The 15,488-nt window shown below is 42.4% G+C and overlaps 1 long non-coding RNA gene across 1 annotated transcript; it reads left to right on the top strand.

Moving 5' to 3' along the window:
* Nucleotides 1-9,902: 9,902 nt before the first annotated feature.
* LOC131837995 (uncharacterized) lies at nt 9,903-15,333 on the top strand. The gene is made up of 3 exons (XR_009356401.1): nt 9,903-9,995; nt 12,057-12,179; nt 15,245-15,333. It is a non-coding gene; the product is annotated as an uncharacterized LOC131837995 (long non-coding RNA).
* Nucleotides 15,334-15,488: the final 155 nt, after the last annotated feature.

Raw genomic sequence — 15,488 nt, forward strand, 5'->3', positions numbered from 1 at the left:
TTCTCAAAGAAGTTTGACTATATAGAGACCATTTTAATAAAAGAGCGAAGCAGCAAACTCTCCTTGTAAATAAAATCCTTGTGGATAAAATATGGAAGAGTCAGATCTAAATGAGCTTGGAGAATCCAAGAAATCACTCTTTTGTGAAAAGAAATGAGAGAGAAGTAAATGTACATGGTGGGTGGATGGCTAGAGCCCCAGGTAACTTAAGCCATAATTAAATGATTCTGCTCAAGAAAAAATAACTCCTCTACCTGAAACTTGCCCAGGAAAGTGAGCTACAGGAAATATAATAGCCCTTCCACCCGTCAAGTTTCAACAGAAAAGAGAAGTGGTCAGTAACAGAAACAACCAGGGCCAGACACATGCTCATCAATGCTCCGGCCAAATACAACCAATTCCTTTCATGACAGAATGATTGTACAATTTGGTCATTCTGGCTAACAGTGGAACCATAAAAAAATGTACAGACTTTCCCAGAACTTATGTATTTGATTTTCAAATAAATGCCTCCTCCTTTGTATTGCATAAAATGTGACCAGTTTCACTGAAAACACCATTCGTGCTACATGCTTATGGAAGGTCAGTATCTTTAAAGCCGTAGACCAAAGAAGAGTATGCATATAGTTCCTCAGCTCCTTCCATGCTATCCAAAAAAGAGGAAGTGAGCATTCATGAATGCCAAACTTTGGTAACCTGAAAAGAAGGTGGTTTATATCTGTTTTGTTTTGTTTTTGTTTTTGTTTTTGTTTTTGTTTTTGTTTTTGCAGAACTGGACAGAGAGGTGTAACTCTTCAAACTAGAGGGTCCAACAGAAAATGCATCTCCACATGTTTCTCATTGCAACACTGATGGAAGGGGCCAACTTGGCGCATATGACACATTCCGTTCAATTTTCCTATTTCTTGGGGTTTTATCTTTCTTTTTTTGAGGATTTTATTTATTTATTTGAGAGAGAGCATGAGTGGGGGGAGAAGGAGGAACAGACTACCTGCTGAGCAGGGAGCCAGACCAGGGGTTTGATTCCAGGACCTCAAGATCATGACCTAAACCTAAGGCAGACACTTAATGAACTGAGCCTCCCAGGCCCTCTTTTTATTTTTCTTTGCACATCTTTCTCTTATCTTTCTCCTCTTTATCTCTTTCTTTGTTATCCTTTTCTCCCTCCTTTCTCCTTCCTTTTTTAAAAAAACTTCCCTACTCATCTGTCAATTTCTGCCTTTACTAGTAGAGAACCTCTATTTCCTCATGATGTCACAGAAAGAAAGAAAGAAAGAAAGAAAGAAAGAAAGAAAGAGGTGGGGGGAAGCTGATAAATCCTGGCTGCAGAAATTGTGAAGAGTGAACCATTTTGTGGGGAAAAGAGGCACTTGATTCTTCCCCAAATCACCACCATATGTGGTGACCTTCAGTCAATGAAAACAATACTGGGTTACACTGGTGGTTGGCTTCTTGCAAAATTTCAAAGTGTATTATGAGGCACAATCTTGGGTTGAGCTTCCTGCTCCTCAATATAATGAGTAATTAACAATTATTGCTTTTATTAACTGAATAGGAATTTGTCATTTCTGAAGATGTTTAAGCAAAAGCAGATAACCACAAATGAAATATATTTTAAAGGAGATCTTACTGTAGAGATTTCAGCAAAGTGCCCCTTAAGACTCTTCCAAGTGTGAGACTGAATTGCCTCACTTAACCTATAACATAATGAGAATACAGAAGGTAATGCAAACCCCACTTAAATTGAAACATGAAGAGATTATTTGTCCATTGCTTTATGGGGCTAGGTTCCAAATCTCCAGATGCCTCGTTATATGTTCTTTCTATTGCAAAAGAATAATACCTTCATGCAATATTTTCCAACTCAGAAAACACAAAAGAATAATGACAAAGAGAATGTGAACAAGAAGTGCAACTAGAAATCAAAGATTTCCAGTCCCCAGAGCCAACAAATTTTCCTGCAGGACCCAGTGATCATTTACCCCAGTCAGGAGGAAAACTGTTGGCTGAAATGAATGAGATTGAGAAATCCTCTGGTGAAACTGATGACATTTCACCCTCTCCAAAGATTAACTCATTGAATGGTGTAACGGAAAGGATGTGACTTGAAGACATGCCTTGCAAATACTGAAACTCAATGTTTTCAAAGAGATTAGTCCTAATAGCATGAGGAGGGTAAAACATGCTTCTGATTAACAAGAAAAAAAAAAAGCTAATCTGGGAGAGCCTTTTGATTAGATTGGCCATTCCATGTAAAATGTCACAACAACAATCAGAAAAGCCATCCCTGAAACACACAGTGAAGGGTTTTAAAAAGAATTGGCTTTGCCTGCAGAGACTAGGGAGCAATGCAATTTAGTCCTTGTATAAAAAGTCTCAGCCAGAGGAAATGATGGGGTGTCTGAGCAGTTCCAGCAAATTGAACAAAAAATGTGAAACAGATTATGTTGCTACTTCCTTCCATTTTTATTACTTCAATGGCTACTCATCTTTTTTTCCTACACCTCGCAGTCATGAACAATCTGGAACCTATGACAGAAAGGGAAACTGTCATCACTCTAAGACTGTGCCGATCAAGTCTGGTCTGGTGTTAATTTGAAGTCACTAAGGCATGTAATAGGAGGGAGTAGATATATTTTTCATAACATAAAAATGAGTAGTCATCAGTTAAAATAGAATTTATCAATAAAGTCAGAAAGTACTTAATATATATCAGTGGGGATAGATGTGAAGTTAGGCAAGAGCCAAGAGAAAGGAAAGTTAATTTTTTTAAATGATTTATTTATTTATTTATTTGACAGAGAGAGAGACACAGAGAGAAAGGGAACATAAGCAGGGGGAGTGGAAGAGGGAGAAGCAGGCTTCCCGCTGAGCAGGGAGCGTGATGTGGGGCTCGATCCTGGGACTCTGGGATCATGACGGGAGCCAAAGGCAGACATTTAACCACTGAGCCGCCCAGGTGCCCCGAGGAAGGAAAATTATTTAAAAACAAAATACCTGATGGGGCACATGGATGGCTCAGTGGGTTAAGCTGCTGCCTTCGGCTCAAGTCATGATCTCAGGGTCCTGGGATCGAGTCCCGCATCGGGCTCTCTGTTCAGCAGGGAGCCTGCTTCCCTCTCTCTCTCTGCCTGCCTCTCTGTCTACTTGTGATCTCTGTCTGTCAAATAAATAAAAAAAAATCTTTAAAAAACAAAACAAAACAAAACAAAATACCTGACAATGAAAGTACCAATAGTATATTAAAATTCAAAGAAATAAATATTTTGGTTACATTATAAATGTGATGATAAACATGAAGAATATTTGATCAAATGGAAAGATATAAAGGATGATAAAAATGTACGCTCTTTTCTGTTCTAGAGTTACAGTTTCCACTGAAACTGGATAATGTTCCAAAAGTAATTTGAAAGACACTTATTTGAAGTTCAGGGTGTATGTTCCCATAGAAACATTTTTGAAAAGTGTGAATTAGGTTCCTCAGTTATCTATGAATTTTGTCTAAAGCCAATATGTAGCAAAAGTATACTAATTCATATTTTGAATCAGTAGAAATCTGTTGCACTGGAACCAGAATTAGTTACTGGACCACGAAAAAATTAAGGAAATAGTTTCATGGAGCTCCTGATAAAGGGCTTTGAGGAGATATAAAAGAAATTGGGTGTCCATTGCAACCGGTCGTTATTCAGGTCCACTTTCATTACTTCTCTAGCTACATCGTCCCTCTTCGTGACCCTATCCAGTTTGTGGCTTTATATGTCACAATATGCTGAGGAATTTCCCAAATTTCTGACTCTAGCTCAGACCTCTCGCCTAAACTGCAGTCAAGTGTATCCCATGCCATCTTGTCTGAAAGACATTTCAAACTGAACATATCCCTAACCAGATTTCTAATCTCCTCACCATCAAACCAGACCCGCCCTCTGTCTTCCCCATCTTGGTTAATGGCAATATTGGCTAGTCTTTCATTTCTGACTTTTCTCCTTTCATACCCTAAGCCCACCCTAAGCCCAACCCTTTTCTTTGTTTCTTTTCTTTTTAAGATTTTTTATTTATTTATTCAACAGAGAGAGATCACAAGTAAGCAGAGAGACAGGCAGAGAGAGCAGGGGAAGCAGGCTGCCCACTGAGCAGAGAGCCCGACGTGGGGCTCGATCCCAGGACCCCGGGATCATGACCTGAGTTAAAAGCAGAGGCCTTAACCCACTGAGCCACCCAGGTGCCCCAAGCCCAACCCTTTCCTATATCCTGTCAGCTCTACCTTGGACGTGCATCCTGAATCCTTCCATTTCTCATTTTCTCTGGTTTAAGACACCATCATTTCTTGGCTCAGTTACTGTACCTTCCTTCTAACAGATTTCTCTGCCTTACCCTTGCTCCCAAAAGTCTGTTCTCACCACAGCAGACAGAAAGACCATGTGAAACCACAAGTTAGAGCCACTCAACACCCTCCCATAATGCCCTTCTCACTCAGGGTGAAGCCAAAATGTTTACATGGCTCTGTGCCCCGTCGCCAACCTTCCTGAGCTCATCTTCTAGTCCCTTCCCCTTGTTCATGCAACTCCAACCTTGTTGGCCTCTTCACTCTTTCTGAAGCATTCCACTTCTGCTGCTCCCTTGGAGTTTTTGGGTCTCCTGTTCCCACTGCCTGAAGTGTCCTCTAGGTGACCACACAGTTAACTCCCCACCTCGCTCCTGTCGGGTCCTTCTTGAAATTTCACCTCCTTGGGCCTTCAATGGCCATCATACCATTTAAAAAAATTTCAACTTCCCCAGCTACTCTGCATGCCTCAGCTGTCTTTTTTATTTATTTATTTATTTAAGATTTTATTTATTTATTTGACAGACAGAGATCACAAGTAGGCAGAGAGGCAGGCAGAGAGAGAGAGAAAGAAGCAGGCTCCCCTCGGAGCAGAGAGCCTGATGTAGGGCTCCATCCCAGGACCCTGGGATCATGACGTGAGCCGAAGGCTTTAACCCTCTGAGCCACCCAGGGGACCCCGTGCCTCATCTGTTTTATTTTTCTTTTCAGCCTTTACGATCATCTAACATACTGTATATGTAAGTTGATTACTTTCTGTCTCCTCCATGCTAGAATATAAGCTCCACAAGGTCAATGGCTTTGGTTCCCATTACCTAGAACAAGGCCGGGTATATAGTAGGCATTCAAATAGTTGTTGAGTAAATTGAATGAATTAGCAAATTAAATACTTGAATGAATAAGTAAATGACTTTATTTCACAAGTGCTTTGTTGGCACTGCTCTTACTTACCCTTATTGTCTATCACAGAGGTACATTTTTATAAATTACAAATAGAGAGAAAAGAAAGTCAGTAACGTCCTGTTTGTCTCTGCATCTCCAGTCTTGTCCACTCTCCATTTTTCCAGCTACGATGATCCCTGTAAAACTAAACCTGCTAAAACTGCCTCTATGGAACTCCATGACTTTGAAGATAAAATCCATCTTTTTAATCTGGCTTATAAGACATTTCATTACCCACCTCTCGCATTTCTTTCCAGCTTCACGGTCAGTCAACCATGTTTCTGACAGGGAAGAACCATGGCAGTGAAGAGATTCTGACTCCAAGATTTCTCCTGTAGGTCAATGGCTATTGCGGCTCTTGATGCTGAACAACCTGCCTCCATGACTATGAAGAATTTTTTCTGAGTTGGCCACCTGCCATTCTTGGGGATGGGGTTGTCATTCATTACTCAGAGTCTCTGTGCCTTTTAGCGTTAGAGGGTAGTTGGTTTACCTACTCCTTTTCTCTTGAATTAAGTGTTCTAAAACACCCTAGTATAAAAACAATTGAAGTGAACCTGTTCTACTTAAACTGGGTGGACTTGAGGTAGGGGCGTTTAAGCCCTGACTGTCCATCTCCCAAACACCTGGCATGGCCCCTGCTGCCCGTCTGAACAGCCACGGCCGTGATGCCAGGCAGACTCACAATTCACCGACCTAGAAGAAGAAAGCCTTTCGAAACAGCCACATCTATCGCTTATTTGGAAAAATTGCCCCAGTAACTGAAATGCACTTTGCTGTTCTCTCCTTCTCTCTTTGGCGTGTGACAAATAGCAACATCTCCAAATGGCAGGAAACAACAACACGAGAAATATGTCAGCATCTGCGTGGTGCGGGAGATGGAACATTCTGCAGGTTTTTGCCTAATGATTGGCTCCCAGGGGAGTAATTAGGATTTGGTGCACTTCTTAATGGGCGCTACCTCGGCATTTCTGCCAGAGGATTCTGAGAAAAGATTTGTTGTTTCAGTTTCAAAACTGCATTTTAGACTGACACTTTGAATAGAGTGCATGTAGGGACATGTGGCGTAAATGTTTAGCAATTCCATCTCTCTGCCTCAGGTCCAGGACAGGCTTATTTTTCGGAAGTCTAATAAAAAAGTGATTATTAAAAAATGGAAAAGTGGAGTTTTTAACTGCCAGAAGATAATGATTTTTATTCTTAGATACTAAGATGAGGAGGCTTTAAAGGAGGCTGTGTAGTGGGGAAGGGGTGGTCTTTGTCATGCCCTTTGCTGAAGTGCAAATTTGTTTTCCAGTTGAGAAATAAGACCCTATTTGATTTCGAAGCCCTGATTTGAGCCAAACCAAAGCAACCTGAAGTATTAGTCCATTTGCAAAAAGGGTGATAGCCAGTGCAAACCTAATGTCTCTGACTTAAGATGAAACACGTATACAAATCAATGAATAACTGTGTGCTTTTTTTAACACTTGCACACAGCCCCCTGCTTCCTCCACTTCCTGGCAACATAAGCCAGCTCCCCAGAGGATCGGGGGCGAGAGAGACCTATTGGAAAGAACTGGTTAGTCATTCCCGTCTGCAACCTATCATGACTTTGGAGGAACCAAGAAAAAGGAGCAGTTATTTCTGTTACCGTTATATGCAGCTTATTTCAAGACAGACCCAATTGCCAAAATGGTTTTGACTAGCTCTTCAGCGACTCTGGGACCTCGGAAGGGTAAATGGCCACCCATTGCTATAGGCACACCCCTGTCTCTCTCTCCCTGTCTGTCTGTCTCTCATACACACACACGCACACACACACAGACATCATACAGACACTGTACACAAAGCACACACACTGCACACAGACCAGTCGCACACACACCAACAAGAGACACCGCACACATATACACACCACATGTAAACACCCCGCCCACAAACCCACATCATCGGTACGTTCCTCACACACATGCACCCACACCACAGGCATACACAGGCTCTATACGCACACCACACACACACATACCATATACAAATATACACATTAGACACACACCACACATTTCATACACCTCTACAGACACGATGTGCATGATCATACAACCCTTGCAAACACACACCACACACAAATGCATGGACACGGCATATAAATTCACCACATGGATACACACCACCTCAGACGTAAATGCACACCCCAGCTGCCAATAATCACACACGTGTCACAAATATACACACGTAGCGTACATATGCACACCCCAACACAAAAACACAGACCATCCTACCACCTACGAATGCACATCTCACACCCACATCCCATATGGCCAGTGTGCACACACCACAGACGAACTTACTGCACACATATGCACACATCCCATGCAAATTTACACACTTACACACCACATACAGACATACCTCTATGCACACATACACATCACACACACAACACACACACACATACACAAACCTCACCTGCAAGTACGCATATGTACACATCACAAGCATACACCCAATGGGCTCACACACGATCACACACACATACCACATACCACATACCCATAGGTTCTACATACAAATACACACATTCGCCACGCACATACCGCATTTGAATACAGTACACAGACACGAAGACCACATACACACATATCCCACACACATCCATATACACTCCACGCTCATAACCACATGCCACAGGCAAATGCACGCATCGTGCAACACACACTCATACATACCACACACCTATGCACACCCCAAATGCACTTACAAATGCACATGCCACACATCTACACACCACATCATGCACAACATTCATACATACAGCACATGAAAAGTCATCTTCGTCTTCCCACAGAGGTTCTAGGGTGGCCGAGGAAAGAACCTTGAGAGAAGAGAACTGGGGCTGTGGAGCACAGCCGGGACACAGGAATCAGCTGGGCTTTCCGTAATCTGACTGAGCAACCGTGTGAAGCTGTTGCCTACCCATCATTGCTGTTGCTTCTACCCCTGTTGGTAGTAGCTCAGAAATCAGATCTGTTCGCATTTACTAAGTTACCGGAACGTGCCAGCAACCAGTAGGCCCACACCTCTTGTTTCATCAGCTCGGGTGTTGGCAGAAGAAATGCACTAGCTGCAGAAGATGAGAAAAGGGATTTACCCCCTCCCCCAGGAAGACACTTTTATTGTCCTTATAAATACTAGATCTTACAGTTCAAAAAAAGAAAGTAGCTTTGAGTTTCCAAACCATAGGTCAATCTGCAAAAAAAAAAAAGTCATTTCCAAGATATCCATTTGACTCCCTTTTGCAGACCTTCCTCCAGGCCTTAATACATGGAGGAATTACTCCAGGCATGACGGAGCCCAGAGTCTGCAGTGAGGTCTTATCTAAGCCCAGCACAATTGCTTCAGGAGCTATTGTTTACTTTTAACAGCAGGTCTTAGTGAAACACTAACTTCTTCCCATGGATGGTGGCAGTTATTTTAGTTCTTATGTCTGTGAAAGGTATGGCCATCCCATCTGGCATTCTGTTTTGGGGTACCAAAGAAAATGCTTGCCCCAAATGTAGGCTACATGGTAGTTCAACATGAAGGTTCTGGAACAGGAAGCTGAAGCCAGCTCCCCCGCTGAGCTGTTTACCAATTAGATGTCCTCAAGCAAGTCATTTAAACCCTTAAAAGTCACAGCTCTTCATTGGTCAATTAAAAGTATAGCTAGCTCCTGAGATTGTAATGAAGGTTAAATTAAGCAAAATGCTAAGAACAGCATTAGCAGTGTTGGCAAAAAAGGAAGCCTTCACTAAGTGGTAGGCCCAATCAATAGGAAAAAATGTTGTAAGAGAATTGGAAAGTTGGACTGCTCTATTATTAGCAAGAAAATGGAAGTGTTCGCATTTGTTAGGCATCTTCTCAAGGTGAGGCTTTGGCCTTCAACAACCCCATGGTGTCAGCTGGCAGTGCCTCAGGTTTTCAGATATGGAAACTGATGTTCAGAAAAGTTATGGTAGCCTTCTTGTCACACAGGTGACACAGTTGAGATTTGAACCTAGGGTAGAATAATGCCAAAGTTCTCTTTCTTTCGACTCCGCTACTACATTTTGCATGTTCTAAAGCCTCTCCTCATTACCCTACTGCATCATTACCCTACCTCCTAAAGGTCAAGTTAATAATATCAGTTCATTCCTAGCAACTATAGCATAGCCAACTATAGTATAGGAGCACGGAATTCCGGGGAGATCTGAGAAAAAGATCTAAAGCCATCCTGAAGTAGAGCTTAAGGTCTCCTATGGAGGAGGGAGGGACTTAGAGACAGCCTAAGTTCCTGAGTGATTTCATAAAAACACAGCTTCCCAAGTTTGTTCTGAACTCAAGACAGTCAAGTCTTTCTCCTGGTGGCATATTCAGGAGGAAAACAAAGGAGAATCTGAGTAAAAAAAATGTGCAGAAAAAGAGGAAGAGAGGAAGGAAAAAAGGGAGGGAGGAAAGGAGAGAGAAAGAAAATTAGAGAGAATCATTTCATCCTGAAAAGCTTGCAAGGGAAACACAAGAGCCTGCATATCTATAGTACATCCAAAGGATATTGGGAAAGGAAGTGATGTCCCTCAGGAAACCAGGATGTGAGCAAAGCCAGACACCCCAACAACACAACAGCAAAAGCCCTGTCTTCTCTCTCCAGCCCGAGTCAAAAAGAGTCAGAAATTCAGGCCCCTTAGGGGAGGATTTTTCTGAGATGCTATTTTCTAGAGGTCCTAGAAGAAAGGTAAGTAAAGTGCTATCCACCCCCACCACTCCCCCTAACCGGAGGCCATGAGGGAACACCGGTTCCTTCTCTTCTGTCCACCACAAAAGCTTCCACTTCTTCCACAGGCCACAGAAGCACAGGCCTGGTAGGAGTGTCGGGAAGTGGGGGAGGGGTGGTGTGGAGGGTTGCTCCGACGACAAGGGCCCAGCTTATCCCAGGAACGCCACCCTCTCAGCAGGACCCTGAGATCTGAGTGCCCTCCCCAGCCCTGAAGGTCGTTTGACCTTTAAGGTTTTCATATTCTAGAAAAATACTAGTTTTCCGTTCCAAACAGCCTGTGCTCTTCAGTGGTCCGACTTGCACATTCTCATGTAAATAAGGCGAGATTGTGACGATAATTCCATGTTCATGCATTTGGAAGAGAGGCACTGCTTTTTCAGGAGCCAGGAAAAAAAATACCATGGAGGATACGCTATTTACAGATGATTAAAATGCAGGCGCACACACGCAGAGAAGCAGAGAGCAGACTGGCTCTGTGGTCACCGAGCCATGGCGGCGAATGAGATCACTGAAAGCCAGGAAGGTGAGCTCACCTTTGGAACTGATAGGAGCCATTGTTTAGCCTTCCTTCTTTTTTCTCCCTTTGGATCTAAGGCTGCCTCTCCTATCACTTTCTCCTTTGACACAGTTATCTCACTGTCAGCATTGAGACTAAAGAACATTGGTCATTCCACATCAGAGCAATGCACTCCCCTCCTTTTGTCTTTTTCAGGAAATTAGTAGCTTGTGTTCCATTAACTGGAGTGTTTGGCCTTATCTCATTCCTATAAGCAAAGTGGAAATTTCAAGGCCATAATTTAAAATTATTCTGTCCAATTCATTCTAAATGCTTTCAATTGCAGCCTTTATCTCCAGACCTCACTAAAGATAATATTCAGGCTCACCTGCAGGCCCACAATTGTCCTCTTTTTGGAGCTGAGGTCTTTAGAAATGTAATGAAATGTGACAGCCTTTTGAATTGGGCCCTAGAAACTGTCCCTTTTATGACCAAATGGATTCTTTGCCACCTTAGAAGCCAGTCTCTACATTGTTTTCTAATTTATTTTACAGGAGGACCCGGGAAACTCTGGTTTCCTAAACAGACAAAACGAGTACATTGTTCCAGAACAGTCTTACAGGGATTTGTTGCTTTTACTGATAGTCATTTCAGTCTTGAGGTTGACAAACAACATCTCATCATCAGACCGAGGCTTCAATGCGCCCTTTTGTCACCTATGTACGGAGGGTGACATATTAGCCTGCCCTAATGGTGCAGGCTAATATGGCCACTTTTCACTGTGTGCAATTCAATTTCAAGAGAAACTCACAGAGCTCAAAGCTTACCTTCCTCCAGGATGCACCAGCTCCCTTAATTGAGGTTTTGTTGTTGTTGTTGTTGTTTTAGAAATGGCATCTATTCTGATCTGTCAGAACCTATGTTGTGCCAACAGCTAAGTTGTTTACCATCTCTAATTTCTTATTTTAAAAATAAGTCAGGTCTCAAAGAAGTCAGATGATTTCCTGGAGTCGTATAGATAGTAGATAGCTGAGACTGGCTCATGTCATTTGAATTCCTCGTCAATACCCTTTTCACCAACTTGTATGGGCATCCAGAGACGTGTAATCATGATCTGTGTTCTAACAAGACTCCACTGTTTCAATAACTGAAAGGGGGCCTTACAATTCATTATACTAGCTCAGTTATTCTACGACACTTAACAGAATTCTAAAAATACATGGATTGTTATAGCTTATAATTCACACAAATCTCTCTTCTCTGACCACAGCATGGTCGAAACAGAGCTCAGAGGGGTTCATCCAGGAGCAGTAGAAGGAAAATAAAATCTACCATGCTCTCTGGATTCTAGTCCTGATTGTCACCCCTAATTCTGTGACTCTGGGGAAGTCGTTAGTTTTCACATGTAAAATTGAACAAGTTGAAAAGACAGTTGAGATGTTTCAGGTGAGTGGTTGGACTAGGTGATGACTGAGGTTTCCTTTCAACACTGAGATTCTGTTATTCCCTCATCTGTTTACCAGACAATCGGTTGGATGCACTCCCCTTACTCACCCCTGCTAGGAGCTCACTTTCATCTCGGGCGGCCCAGCAGAGTCTGCCCACAAAGCATCTCTGATGTGGAAGAAACCAACCTACAGCGTCAGGTAAGCCATGGTGGCAAAGAGAGCTAGCCATCCACCAATGTTCACTTCTTCTTTCTGGTATTGAAATCCCCCACCCAGATTTTCACTGGGTTGAAGGCCTTCCAATTATTGATGACAGTTCCTGGCTTCACTTGCAATGAGGTGTGGCTCTGTGACTCAGTTCTGACTCATGTCAAGTGAGCCAGAAGCGCTGTGTATGACTTCTAGGTTTTACCCTTAACTGGAAAGGATGTGTCCCCCACTTCCTATTTTCCCTTCCCAGTGTCTGAGGGAGAGTCACGATAGCCAACTTGGACAAAGATAGAAGCTGTGTGCTATGTATAACAGAATTAATATATTTATCTTATATTGCCTACCTCCAGACAGGCGCATAAGAGAAAAAAATATCTAATGGCATTGTGAGTCTCTGTGTTACCAGCATAAATAGTTCACCCAATGGTACAGCCATCAAGGCTGCCGTGAAAGAAAAGTGAAGAATGCAGGGCACCTGGGTGGCTCAGATGGTGGAGCATCTGCCTTAGGCTCAGGTCATGGTCTCCAGGTCCTGGGATCGAGCCCCACATCTATCTCCCTGTTCAGGGGGTAGCCTGCTTCTCCCTCTGCCTGCTTCTCTCTCTGCGTGCTTTTCCCTCTCCCTCTGCTGCTCCCCCTGCTTGTGCTCGCTCTGTCTCTGTCTCTCTCAAATGAATAAATAAAATCTTGAAAAAAAAAAAAATGAGGAATCCAAGCAGGCTTCTTCAGCCTTGGATTCCATTTGGTAATGACCAAGTAGTGGTTAATGGTAATCCAAGGAATCTCAAACTTAGAGTTCATAAGAAGACTGGATGATGATTGTTAAGGCCAATGATGTTTTTAATCTGATGTACCCTGTAGAATAATGGTATAATGAATCCTCATCCCGATCATATGTAGCCAGATATGGTTTTTTTAAGAATTCCAATCTCAATAAATAGTCTCACACTACAGAAACAGTATAAATTATGAACATAGTATAAAATATAAACACTAGAGCCATCAGTAACAAAGTCATTGGTATTGGGTTTTAAGAGCCACCAGATTGTCTTTAGAGAAGTCTTTCTTCAAATACATCATCTTCATGAATCTGGAAGTCCCAGGAGCCCATGGATCAGAGATCACCACCCTATGGCTGGTATACTAAAACAACTATTTCCAAAATTCTTCATTTACTAGTCAGTTCCCTGCCACATCTCTCTTTCAACACTGGGCAATTTACAGACCATTATGTGAGTTTGTAAAACTTGATATCCGATGTCTGATCAGCATCTTGCTTGAGAATAAAGAATGAACCAGGGGCACCTGGGTGGCTCAGTGGGTTAAAGCCTCTGCCTTCGGCTCAGGTCATGATCTCAGGGTCCTGGGATCGAGCCCCGCATCAGGCTCTCTGCTCAGCAGGGAGCCTGCTTCCTCCTCTCTCTCTGCCTGCCTCTCTGCCTACTTGTGATCTCTGCCTGTCAAATAAATACAAAAAATTAAAAAAAAAAAAAAACAAAGAATGAACCACAATTTGTACAAGATAACTGTGGCAAATACTACAGATGGCTTCACTCAACAACCGTTCCAGTCTCCCTTCCTGTAGAATAAAGTCGAGAAAACTATCCCCGCATTCCTGTAGAGAGTTCTGCGTGGGACCCAGGTTCTCCAAAGCCCACTCACATTCGGTGAGCTACCTGATACCTTATATTAAATCTCTTTCTGTTTACACTAGCTAACCTCGATTCTATTTCTGCAGCTAAGAACCTGATGGCTACAGTGGTATTTTCATTCTCTGCCTCTTCAAGGATTGAAAACATGAGCTTCTTAGAACTTCTTTGTTATGGCTATCTTCTTATCACTAGCATGTTCAACATTAATTATTTTAATAAGGAAATTTTAACAAGGGAAAAAGAAGGAAGCCCCAGTCAGGAGGTGGGGTGGTAGGCGCTATGTGCTAGTCAGAAAAGATACACAGCTGCCTTCTTTCCAGACTGACTCACTGGCCCTCTGCCTCTGCATGTGGTCATTTTCACACAGATCTCAATGTAGAAGCCAATGCTGGGAGACTACAGAGGGCAAGGAGCTTTTGGATGGGGTACTTTGATAATCTGTTATGCTTCCAGAGGCTAAAGGAGTAAGCATCAGGAGCCAGTCCTTAGAAACCCTGTCCATAGAGTCATTAACTCTGTTTCATGTAGGTTTGTAGTCCCCAAAGTGTGGTCCCCAACCCGCAGCAGCACCTGAAAAGCTCCTAAAAATACAAATTCTCACCTGCATGCACACCTACAGAATCAGAAACTCAGGGCTGGACCCACCTATCTGGTTTCAGCAAAGCCTCGAGATAATTCTGATGTGTGCTCAAACTTGAGGACCACTGATACTGATTGTCTGATTCTAGCCGGAGTGAAATGGAGTTTAAGAAAAATAGTGGCAGGGTAAGAAAGAGAAAAGACAGTTGAAGAAACTGAACTTTGATCACAAAGGAGGCTCAGGTTGGAATATAATGAAATCTTTTCCCATGTGACATGTGAAATGGAGAAAACATCAATAGAAAGAGCATTGTGCTGGGAATCTAGGTTATTGGATTGGAATTTGGAATTTTTAACTAATAAGTAATGTCAAAGTAGTCACTTAACTTTTCTGGGATTCCATTTTCTCATTTGTAAAATGAAGAAACAGGGCGCCTGGGTGGCTCAATGGGTTAAGCCTCTGCCTTCGGCTCAGGTCATGATCTCAGGGTCTTGGGATCGAGCCCCACGTTGGGCTCTCTGCTCAGCATGGAACCTGCTTCCCCCTCGCTCTCTGCCTCTCTGCCTACTTGTGATCTCTCTCTCTGTGTCAAGTAAATAAATAAAATCTTTAAAAATAAATTAATTGATTAAAATTAAAAAAATAAAATGAAGAAACCAGATAAAATGTTCTCCAACACACACAAATTCTGTTTTCTATCAGTTCTGGACAAAATTAACACTATTATCCCTGATTAGCATCAGATTGCTTCCTTAGTATTATGCCCTTTTTAGTGTAAACCTGATGATAGAAATTTCCCAGCATTCTGTTTCTCTACTTAGGAGCTGTACTTGGAGGAAAACTACCAAAAGACACACGCAGTTCTCCACCTCAAGTCAATGGTCCAGGCATATACTCCAGCTGAATTCAGGTCTGGGAAAATCCACTGCATGTCTGAAAGACCTTATGTAGCATAAAAAATATATTGGAAAATAGTCCTATTTTAGAAATGTGTACAAGTTACTTATATGTGTCTTTTGTATTATTGATGCTTTTATCAGACATGAGCTTTGACGGTTAAGGACT

This window comes from Mustela lutreola, chromosome 8, assembly GCF_030435805.1.
Source record: "Mustela lutreola isolate mMusLut2 chromosome 8, mMusLut2.pri, whole genome shotgun sequence".
NCBI lineage: Eukaryota > Metazoa > Chordata > Mammalia > Carnivora > Mustelidae > Mustela > Mustela lutreola.